The following is an 11,537-nucleotide window of genomic DNA, read 5'->3' on the forward strand; positions in this document are numbered from 1 at the left end:
TACTTAAGTACAATTATGTCAGTTTTTTCGGTACTTTATACTTCTACTCCACTATACATCTCAGAGGCACTTCTTCTTTTTTTTTTACTCCACTACAGTTATTTGAAAACTTTAAGTAACAAGTTACTTTGTACATTTACATTTTATTACAAAAAACACTTAAGCCCTATTTCATACGTTGTTCAATTCTAAGATACAGATCTACAAGCTGACTAACGTGTCGCATCGTGACGTGTTGTGTGTGAGCTTGTAGATCAGCTATTTTCGAACAAGCTCTGCAAATTATGGAAAAGCTTTTTAGCACTTTTACTTTGGTACTTTAAGTATATATTTTGATGCCGATACTTTTGTACTTCTACTCAAGTAAGTAGAAGTACTAAAGTAGTACAAGTTTTTTTTTACTCTGCTGTAACAGAGTATAATAGTCTCTGTCGGGTGGAAAGCTCATATGTCCAAAACTGTTACTTTTCAGGATTCTAATTCAAAAGCATCAAAAGTAGCAGATCTACAAGCTCAAAAAGCGTCTTGTTTCAAGCTTGCAGATCTGATACTTTTGACACTTTTGTGTGACGCTGTAGTGTGATCAAGTTGGGCGTTCATTTACGAATTAACAAAATATGGAGATAAGAGGTTTCTGCCCGACAGCAACAATATTTATATTGTATGTCATTGTTACTTTTAATTAAGTAAAACATCTGAGTAATTCCTCCCCGGCTCCACCATCCTCCGCCCCCTCCCTCCCTCCCTCCCTCCCTCCCCTTCCCTCCCTCCCCTTCCCTTCCAAAATTGTACTTAAGTGCAGTACTTGAGTAAATGTACTTAGTTACTTTCCACCACTGGGGAGCTGCGACCCTCCCTCCCACTTTGGCTCTAGGAGCAGGTCAGCACTCACAGAGGGAATGCCTACCATTCCTGGGCAAAAGACTGCTTATGTTTTCAATTTGTTGTGTGTGCGTGTGTGCGTGTGTGTGTGTGTGTGTGTGCGTGCGTATTACTATACTTGTGAGGACCAAACGTCCCCACAAGTATAGTAGAATATGAGAAATAGATGTTGTGAGGACCATTGTCTTGGTCCTCACAAGAGAAATTGTTCTTTTATGGTTGAAAAAAATATCTTTTGAGATACGTTTACAAGTAGAAAAAGATTCAGGTTGGGGTTGGGTTCAGGATTAGACCTTTAGAGGTCAGGTTTAGGGGGTTGGGGTTAGATTTTCCCCTATTTTATATACTTAGTTGTGTGGCGATGTCAAACACTGGAAAATAGCCGATCTACAAGCTCACAACGTGTCGCAGCGCCACGTTGTGAGCTTGTAGATCTGCTATTTTTCGGCTTTAGATATCGGCTTTAGATATCGGCTTTAGATTTTCGGCTTTAGATATCATAAATCAATCATGAAATAGGGTTCCTAAAATGTTGATGTCCTCACAAGTATAGTAATACAAACGTGTGTTTGTGTGTGTGTGCGCGTGTGCGTGTGTGTGTGTTTAACACGTGTGTTTGTGTAGTCGTGTAGCACGAAGGAGGGAGAAGAAGAACAGCCCCGGCAAGAGGCTGAGTGAGTCATGTGATCTGAACGCCATGCAGACGGAGGTCATGGCAGGTTAAATGAGGATGTTTTAAAGCGGGGGGGCCAGTGATTCTGCAGGTTATTACATTCCCATCATGGCACTGAGCAGACATTCTGCGCGGTGACTGACTACCTACAGTATGCCATTATTCATACCTTAGAAGTCCTATGGCACACGATACGTGTTATTCATACCGCCGAATGAGCCAGACGGAGATAAGCGATGAAGTTCAATAGGTTGATAAAACATTTCGTCTCCGTCGGGGTGGAAACCTCATATGTCCAAAACCTTTCAGGATTAAAAAAAATATATATATATAGCAAAAGTAGCAGATCTACAAGCTCGAAACGCGTCGCTTGTGGATCTGCTACTTTTGATGCTTTTATGTGACGCTGTATTACGATCAAGTAGGGGCGTTAATTTACGAAAAAACAGTTAGATTATGGAGATAAGAGGTTTCTGCCCGACAGCAACGATTTAAAAAGGCAACCCTAGAGGTGTGAGACGTCTGGGTGTCACCCCCCTTTGGAGACTGGCGTTCAGATCTTCCACGGTGCATCACTGTAGTGGCGCTGTACAACAGCCCCGCTTCAGGTTTTCTTTTGGCCTATAACTCTTGAACCATAGGTCGTAAAATCACCCCCCCCCCCCGGATTGCTTGGGATCATCATGATGCGACAATGTTTTTCTCTGGAGTAATGTGATTAAGATGTATCCGTCAGATTTTCCATATTCTATTCCAATTGGAGACTGACTTCCAAAGTTTTGTTTGTCCTAGGTATAGGCAACCCTGCACTCCGAGACGCGTTGTCACATCTCATTTGGTGTGTGTTTCTTCTTTTGTCGTTTTCAGCACCCTCTGCCGGACACCGTCACAGACAGAGTGACATAGTAAAGACAGCACTGTTACAACAGCTTGTGGCTCAGTTACAAGTGGCTGTAAAGTGGGCAGAGGGGGGCGGGACAACGCGATATGAAAGCGAACGAGAGGGACGGTCCAAATCCATCCTTGATCGTCGTTAACGAGGTAAAGCTTAACGAGGTAAAGGACGTGAAGGTCAGGTGGATCTTGGAGGAGGCGTGCCTGCCGCCTGCCTCAGTCTCAACCACTCCCGCAACAAGTGAATTATGGCGAGAGCGAAGACATCACAATGCATTCTAGCAGAAGAATTACAGCCGCTATTACCAGAGGGAGAGAGGTCAATGAACTCGTTAAAAGGAGGAATGGAGGAGCTCTCTATTAGAGCAGCCTCCTCCCCTCTTCCAGTCGGAGGAGCGCTAATGGCCGACCACGCCGCCCGTTCACGGCGCGCCGTGCATTTATCACACCGCACCCTTTTCTCTGAGAGCATCTCCAAGTCTCTTATCGCAGTGGTTCTCAAACTTTTTCATGTCAAGGACCCCCAAAAGGCTATGTATTTGGCTGCGGTTTCGGTTTCGGCATAGTTTTACTGAGGTTACGTTTAGGAATACCTGATGGCGATTTTTTTGGCCGGATTTGACCCGGGGCGAACATTCTTGTATTCCTAGGGGTTCGAACTAATCTAAATCGATTCAATTTAATCGATTATAAATAATACAATATTAATCGATTAATAATCCCCCAAAAATAGGAAAATAGGCATCTACAAGCTTCACAACGCATTGTGATGTGAGACGTTGTGAGCTTGTAGATCTTCTGTTTTCTTTTTCTTTTTTTGGCAGAACAACGTTGTATAAAATGATGCTTAATAAGTTGTAAATCAATACGTTGATATATGGAAACAATAAAAAAATATAAAAAGAAATACACTTCTTGCGGCTTCAAAGAAAGTAATCAATTGAACAATCGCTAACAAATTAATAGATATTTGCAGCCCTACTTTTGCCCAAGGAGCTTTTTGGGCTCCGAACTGGGGATGACCACCCTCTGTAAACTAGGTGGTGATGTTAAAATGTTTCAAATATATTCCATTTGAAAATAGCAGATCTATGCGACGCGTTGTGGGCTTCTAGATCGCCTATTTTCAAATAGCCTATGGATATAAGTGCTCATGTGGCCTATAGTCGCTTCTTTTGGGCTTGTTTTCATAGAATCGGTTGCTTATTTCTCTCGCTAAATCTGGCAACAGTGGTCATTATGCGTCTTTTAGATGACAGTGTGTTTCTGAGTGTCGGAGCAGCCAGCGTTCTAACGCTGTTTCTAAACATGGAGGGCTGGAGAGAGTGTGAGACAAGCAGCTATAGCGTTCCTTTTTTCTTCCCTGTTGCCCCACATACAGGCTCCACAACCGGGCCGGCTTCCAAAGAGAGAGAGAGCTGGGCCAAACCGCATGAGCCCAGAACCTACCGGCCTGACCTGGATAACAGACTGGGCCAGGGCAGGGATGAGGTGTACTGCGCACGCACACACACACACACACACACACACACACACACACACACACACACACACACACACACACACACACACACACACACACACACACACACACACACACACACACACACACACACACACACACACACACACACACACACACACACACACAGCTGTCGGGCAGAAACCTCTTATCTCCATATTTGAACTTTTCATGTTTTTTCTTAATTAACGCACTTTTCGAGCTTGTAGATCTGCTACTTTTGAATTTGAATCCTGAAAAGTAACAGTTTTGGACATTATGAGGTTTCCACCCGACAGAGACGATATGCATGAACCTGAACGCATGCACGTGCACATACACACAAACGCGCACGTGCACACACACAAAGGGTCCTATTCTATAGGGAGGAATGAGAACCGTATGGAGGTACTACAAAGAGGCAGGTCACTACTGAGAGTGTGCATGAGAGCATACGTAGCATACGTATAAATGACTTCCTATTGTTTTTCAAGGCGTTTAAGAAAAGATTACCGTAACATTTTGTTTTAATATCAATGCTATTTTATCAATGCAATCTTTATGTTTTGCCAACTATTTGTGGACCCACGTGCAATACCCTCACGGCCCACAGGTTGCAAATGGCTGGTCTTTCTAGAAAATCAATTGCTGTGTAGACCTTAAGTGGCAAATAAAACTCGGCAGAGAGAGACGAGACAGCCCCATAAACACCTACCGGTCCATTGCACACAACAAACCACAACCACCATCACCATGGCAGGACTGAACTCACCACGATTTTCCATTACAGAGTCTGACACACAACGACCAACGGTTCCTGAAAAGAAGAAGAAAAACAAACAACATGATTAGCCTCCGGTTTGATGTAAGACACATGCTAAGCTAACCCCAGTGAGGCCAACCAAAGTGTTGACACACCATCGTTTCGCGCACAATTTCACCAGTAATGTACGTTGGTCTCGTCTTTGGTGAAGAAGACATTTCCACACATCGTCTCTGTCGGGTGGAAACCTCATATATGTCCAAAAATGTTACTTTTCAGGATTCAAATTTGAAAAATGGCAAAGGTAGCAGATCTGCTGCTGTTGATGCTTTTGTGTGACACCGTAGTATGATCAAGTAGGGGATTAATTTACGAAAAAACACAAGAAGTTAAAATATGGAGATAAGAGGTTTCTGCCCGCCAGCAACGATGTGGCTTGCATTCTGAATTGAAATCTTAGTTGCCGAGTCCACCAAGATGTTTTTTTTCCTGGGCGCATGCAGCCTTATGTTTTGAATTGTTTACAAAGGGAGCACGTTTTTTAGGAACCCAGCGGTGTGGTGCTTAGGGTTGGGATCCTTTAGGATTTTAACGATTCCGGTTCCTTAGCGATTCCCTCTTAATGGTCCGATTCCTTAACGGTTCCCTTTAAACTGATTCACTGCCAATCACGTAGATCTACGCGAACCTATTTAAAGCCGCCACGTGCCAATCGCGTAGATCTACGTGAACTAAACAAATTATAATAATAATTGAAATGAAAATACCTCTGGCAGTTAATGGGTTAACGATTCCTAGATATACCTCAATGGTTCTTAAAATGAGGTACAGGGACCCTCTGGGTTACTTGAGGGGGTTCCAAATGGAACCTTAACTCTTTAACTGCCAAAAACGGGAATTCCCGTCCGATGGCTCTATGGCTATCATGGCCAATGACGGAAAGACGGAAATATTAAAAAAAAAATTATTATTATTATTATTATTTATTTATTTATTTTTTTATTTTTTTTTGGGGTTATCTCAAAGGAACTAGGAGATAACGCTATCCAAAAAATTGCTGCTACATTCACTTCAATGTTAAAAAACAAACGGAGGAAAAATGCACCTTTTTCCTGGCACTGGGACGACACAGTCTGAAATAAGTGTGGCAGTGAAAGAGTTAATGGTCTGTAACTCTGATAGTGGTGGTCCTTGAAATTAGAACATTTGAGAACCACCAGTATTGTAATTGTATAGCAGACGTGAAGTCCACACACCAGCTCTGACAGTGTGATAACCGTTCCAAAAGTGATGGAACCGCACAGCCGAGCGCATCACTGAATGTCAACTTCCCAGTTTGGAGGAGCTGTACACCCAGCGCTGCCTCAGGAAATCCCTGAGGGTCATCAAAGACCCCACAACACCCCCGTAACAGTCTGTTCGTACTGTTGCCATCAGGGAGGTATCAGAGTCTCAAAGCTGGCACAATAAGCAGACTGAAGAACCGTTTCCTCCCCCAGGCTATAAGACTGCTAAATAACAAAAAACTATGAACATCTTCTGTGATATTACGGCCTTGTATGCTGATCTGGGTCAACAGTTTTTAACCTTTTTAACCGTGCTGAAGTATTGTTATTTATGTACCGTTTTTATTGTTGTGTATTATGGAGCACCACCAACCTAAGTTTTTCACAGTGCACGTACTTGTACATCCTTGTGACAATAAATCTCTTGAATCTTGGTACCATGTGTACACTCTCAGAGTTACATGTCAGGTATTTGCAGTGCACTGAATACGTACGCTGCAGAAAGTCATCGGGCTCAGATGGTAGTGGTCCTCAGCAGCAGTGGGACGGGTGGTTCTTCAGGTCGGCTACAGTCTGACTCTGCACCCATCATCTCTAACCCCTCTGACAAAACAAACAAACAAACACAAACAAAGCAGAATGAGACCACAGTTATTCATATGATACTGATTCTATTACGGTTGCTCAGATCATGATTTTCCAGGCCGATACGGATCACCGGTTCTATTCGTCAGGATCGGCCAACACCGTTACCGATAATGATTTTTAACCCATTAAGACCGGGAACGCATCTGTGTCATTTTTAAGATGTCTTTGGCTATTCAAAAATAGAAGATCTACAAGCTCAAAGCGCGGCACCAAGTGCCGTGCTATGAGCTTGAGCTTGTAGATCTAGAAAATGTGTGCAAATCTTTGAATATATTCTTAAAGCGAACATTATTTGTAACTCAAATCTTTGCATCTGGGGGGTCCCTGGAACGACATATTTTGAGATGGGGGTCCGCGGCCTAATACATATAATTTTGGGGGTCCTTGACATGAAAAAGTTATTATCATATTATATTATAGCAACATACGTTTTTTTTTTTTTTTTCAACTGTTAGGATTTAGAAGACATTTGTAGAATCCCCAAAAGAAAAGATTTGAGTTACAAATGTTCGCTTTAAAAATATATATATATTCAAAGATTTGCACACATTTTCATGAATTTTCAAAAACAGCAGATCTACAAGCTCATAGCGCGGCACTCGGTGCCGCGCTATGAGCTTGTATAGCTGCTATTTTTGAATAGCCCAAATATATCTAAAAATGACACGGATGCGTCCCCGGTCTTAAAGGGTTAAAAAAGAAAAGCTACTACTGTATCTGTACAGGTTGTCTCTTCTTAGAATGGTCTTGACCCTTTATTGTTTATGATTGATGACACTGTCTTTGCATAGACTTGTGGTTTGATTATGTGTGCCTGTTATTAAACACTCATTACACTCTTGATTGAATAGGCCCTCCAAATATTATTCAGTACATATCAACTATTATATATACAGTATGCTTCAATATATAGTATATCAGGCACATTCTAAGTGACACACTTTGAATTTGGTAAGCCCTATTTGAATTAAAACAAGAAATGATAAAAGGGCTGATTTTCTTTTTAAATTTGACCGATCACCAATCAAGTTATTTGGAATGAAGAATCGGGCCGATTTATATTGGTGGCTAGGCCTGTCACAATTATTACATAACCGGCTAATCGCAATTACTTGAGATAATCACAATTATTTTGCATAATCGTCAAAATCGTTTCCATGTTAAAGAAAATTCAATATTTTCCAAAAATAGCACAAATAGCAGATCTAAAAGCTTACAACGTGACACGTTGTAAACCTGCAGATCAGCTCCACTATTTTCATATTTTTCTGAAAGTATAAAACTCTTTGTAAATGTAAGTTATTTGTCATATCTGCTCTGTGGAATTTTGTATTACGAGGCAAATAGAAAAATAAATTGGATTCATTTGTTCAATAATTGTTGTCCAATGTTCAATGCCAAAAAAACTATTAAATCGTTATCTCAATCATTTGTCTGACAAATAATCGAATAAATAATCAACTTAAATGTTGTCATAGTGACAGCCCTATTGGTGGCCGACAAATCAGAGCGCCCCCTAGCTTCTGTACCGAGTCAGGGAACAGTAATGAAATATTAATGTGTGAGCAATGGACTGTGTAGGTATCATCATCCACTATAAACAACCTTATCAAACATTTAGCACAGTGTGTGGGACTGGAGGAGTCAAGCACCACGGCCTCAGGGGGCCTCCTTCTTGCTCCATTTAGGCGTGAGGAGGTCTTTCAAAGTGAAGGAAGGTGTTTCTCCATTTTTGGGTCATGGCCCAAAACGTGGGATATATTTGCGAGACGGGGTCATTCACCGAGGGGACGAGGGAACATTGTGTTATGTCGTATATATTTGATCCCAAGTGACATGGAGCACCGCTGCCATACTGGACTGGACACTACAGAAGGACTAGTGCTCATATTTAGGCCTGTCACAGTTATTACCAGGGGTGCACATAAATGGTGCGCAGGTGCGCATGCGTCGTCAAAATGCATGCTGCGCGGCACATCAGACGAAGGGAAGCGCTTTCGCGTACCAACAGCTGGGACCGCTGGGACAGGAATTTACTTCCTGAAGCCACACTCACACAATCACGCTAAAGCATGCGTCGGCCCCATACACAGCCATTAGGCGCAGGGGGAGGGGACGCATGCTGCACGTGATTGTGTGAGTGTGGCCTCGAATCCTGACACACAGACACAGTCAGTCGCACGCAGCACGCTGCTGGCTGTGTTACAGGCACTCGTCACCGATGATGAACGCACCGTGATGGTGCAAAATATGCCGTGAACGTCCCAATCTGGCGGATAAAAACAGCGCAGCACAGGGCACCAACCTTGGTGGGGGCACCAAATGAAGAAAAGAAAAACGACGAAAAACAGAGGAATTTAGAAGCAGGGCGCTACAACATTGAAACGCGCTGGTGAAGCGTCCTTTTTTCTCGAGCACCCCCCCCCCGTTGACAAAACGGTCCCGGGGGGCACCGAACTGGGTCAAAAAAGTTATGTGCACCCCTGGTTATTACATATAATCGTCTAATTCAGATACTGGTAATCGCAATTATTTTGCATAATCGTTTCCATGTTTTCAAATATATAAAAAAAAAAACAGAAATAGCAGATCTACAAGCTTACAACGTGTCACTTTCGTGACACGCTGTAAGCTTGTAGGACCCTAGTCCTATCCAAGGAAATCAATGCTATTATATAAAGAAAAGCAAATGTGCAACGCATCCATTGACCCAGAGAGCAGAAGGCTCACATGCTAGCTTAGGGGCCTTGTCAACAGAAAGTGTGTTTGAGTGGAGGAGCGCTTTGGATTATCATCTTGTCCTCCAGAGCACTTCTTACTAAGCGCGCACAGGAATGTTTATTGATGCCTGCCACAGTCAAACTTATCAACCGTCGTTGTGCCCAAACAATCGTGTCATCTGCGTTATTTGCACAAATTAGCCTAGCTGAAACAACGGTAGACATGGGCTTCTCATGATTATTGTGCTAACGATTCAAATTCAGGTCATAAACGACCAGGTTGTCAGACACAGCCAGGAGGGCTAAAACGTGACACTGATGAGCGGTTGCTCCTCTTCGCCGAAAGTTCAACAGTTTTTCTGTCAAGAAACGCTGGACGCTGAAACTTGAGGCTCTGGGAAGACGAGCGCTGCCTCCAGCACGTCTTTACTATAGAATCGTATGGCAGAAAGGCTCTGGGCTGCCAGCAAAAAAAACAAAAACCTTTCTGTGGACACGGCCCCTTACAGTGTAGCAGCGGTGTTCATTTTGACACCAAATTTGTATTTAGTTTCAGTGATCTGATTTTTCCTTCTCGTTTTAGTCTAGTTTTAGTCAACTATATAGATCTACGGTTGATTTTGTCGACAAAAACGTATTTTGGCGGGCCTTGATGGCGTTGTAATGCCTGATTTACACTTGGCTGCGTGCCGAAAATAGCCGATCTACAAGCTCACACCGTGTTGCGCTGCGACATGCTGTGAGCTTGTAGATCTGCTATTTTCAGAGCGCAACACCCCGAATGCAACCAAACATAAAATGACTTGTCTTACAGTTCTACTGGATCTCTTCTCCATTAGTCACTCCAGCTAACATTATAGTATAGTTTTTATTTGTTGACGAAATTGTCAATATATTTAGCTTAGTTTTTATTTATTTAGTTTTCTCAGTGAAAAAAGGTAGTCGACGAACATTTTTCATAGTCATAGTTTTAGTCAACGAAATTAACACTGCTTCCGACAGAATAGATTTCAAAATACTGCTCACCACCTACGTACTTGGACTAGGCCCTCAACAACCAAGCTCCCCCCCCCCCCCCCCCCACCTCTCTGACCTCCATCAGTGTCACGTCCCCCTCCCGTTCCCTCAGGTCTGGTGATGCCAACCTCCTGGACGTCACCAAGACAAAGAAACAAACTGGGGTGACAGACAGGGCTTTCTCAGTTGCAGCCCCCCTCCCTCTGGGACTCACTCCCACCTCACATCCTTGCCCTGTTCAAAACCTCGCAACCCCCACCTAATTCCAATACAATGTTTTTGAAAAATCGTGTGAATTTGTGCAAATCTTTGAATATATATATTTCTAAAGCAAAAAATGTTGCTTCTGGGCCGGGGGTCCCTGGAACGAAATATTTTGAGATGGGGGTCCACGGCCAAACACATGAAAAAGTTTGAGAACCACTGATATTATAGCAACATAAGTGTTTCAGAAAACTGTTAGGATTTAGAAGACATTTGTAGAATCGTTCTCAGGTCTTAATGGGTTAATAAAGTCGTTTTTCTGTTTGTTTGTTTGTTCTTGTAAAGCGCTATATAAATTGGATGTATTATTATTATTATTCCCCAGCATGACTCAGCCGGGGAGGAAGGGAACGCTCATTTTGCGTCACGTGATAAAACGATTCCGTCCACCACGGCTCGCCAATTCAGACGTGCGTGCTCGTCACCGTGCACGGCCATCGGCTGTTCACGGTGGACATTTGCTCAGCAGTGCAGCTCACTCATGGGCCTCAAGGCCGCGCTGTCACCCCGCCTGCCTTGTTATCAAGTGATATAAGGACATTGCGGTAGCAAAAACAAGCACTCCTCTTCTTCCCCAACGCTCCTGGGGAAAATAATCTAGCTAGCAGTTACAGCGTCATGTAGAGGGGGTCATCATAGACAGAAGGACAAATATTAAACCTCAGGAACACGTTTAAAACGTATTTATAGTGTTGCCAAGTCGACAGATCTGCTGTAACAGAGGGCCTTTTCCCCCCTCTTTTTTTACAGGGCTCAAGGAAGGACAGGCAAGGAAAGGTGTGTGTAGAGAGAGAGAGAGAGAGAGAGAGAGAGAGAGAATGGGCCATATTTTCACCGGTGGCCTTACCCATTCTCCCTAAACTTCTTTGCCATTTTTTACTATTTTTTA

This window comes from Gymnoscopelus braueri (assembly GCF_963280865.1).
Source record: "Gymnoscopelus braueri genome assembly, chromosome: 4".
In the NCBI taxonomy this organism is placed as follows: Eukaryota; Metazoa; Chordata; class Actinopteri; order Myctophiformes; family Myctophidae; genus Gymnoscopelus; species Gymnoscopelus braueri.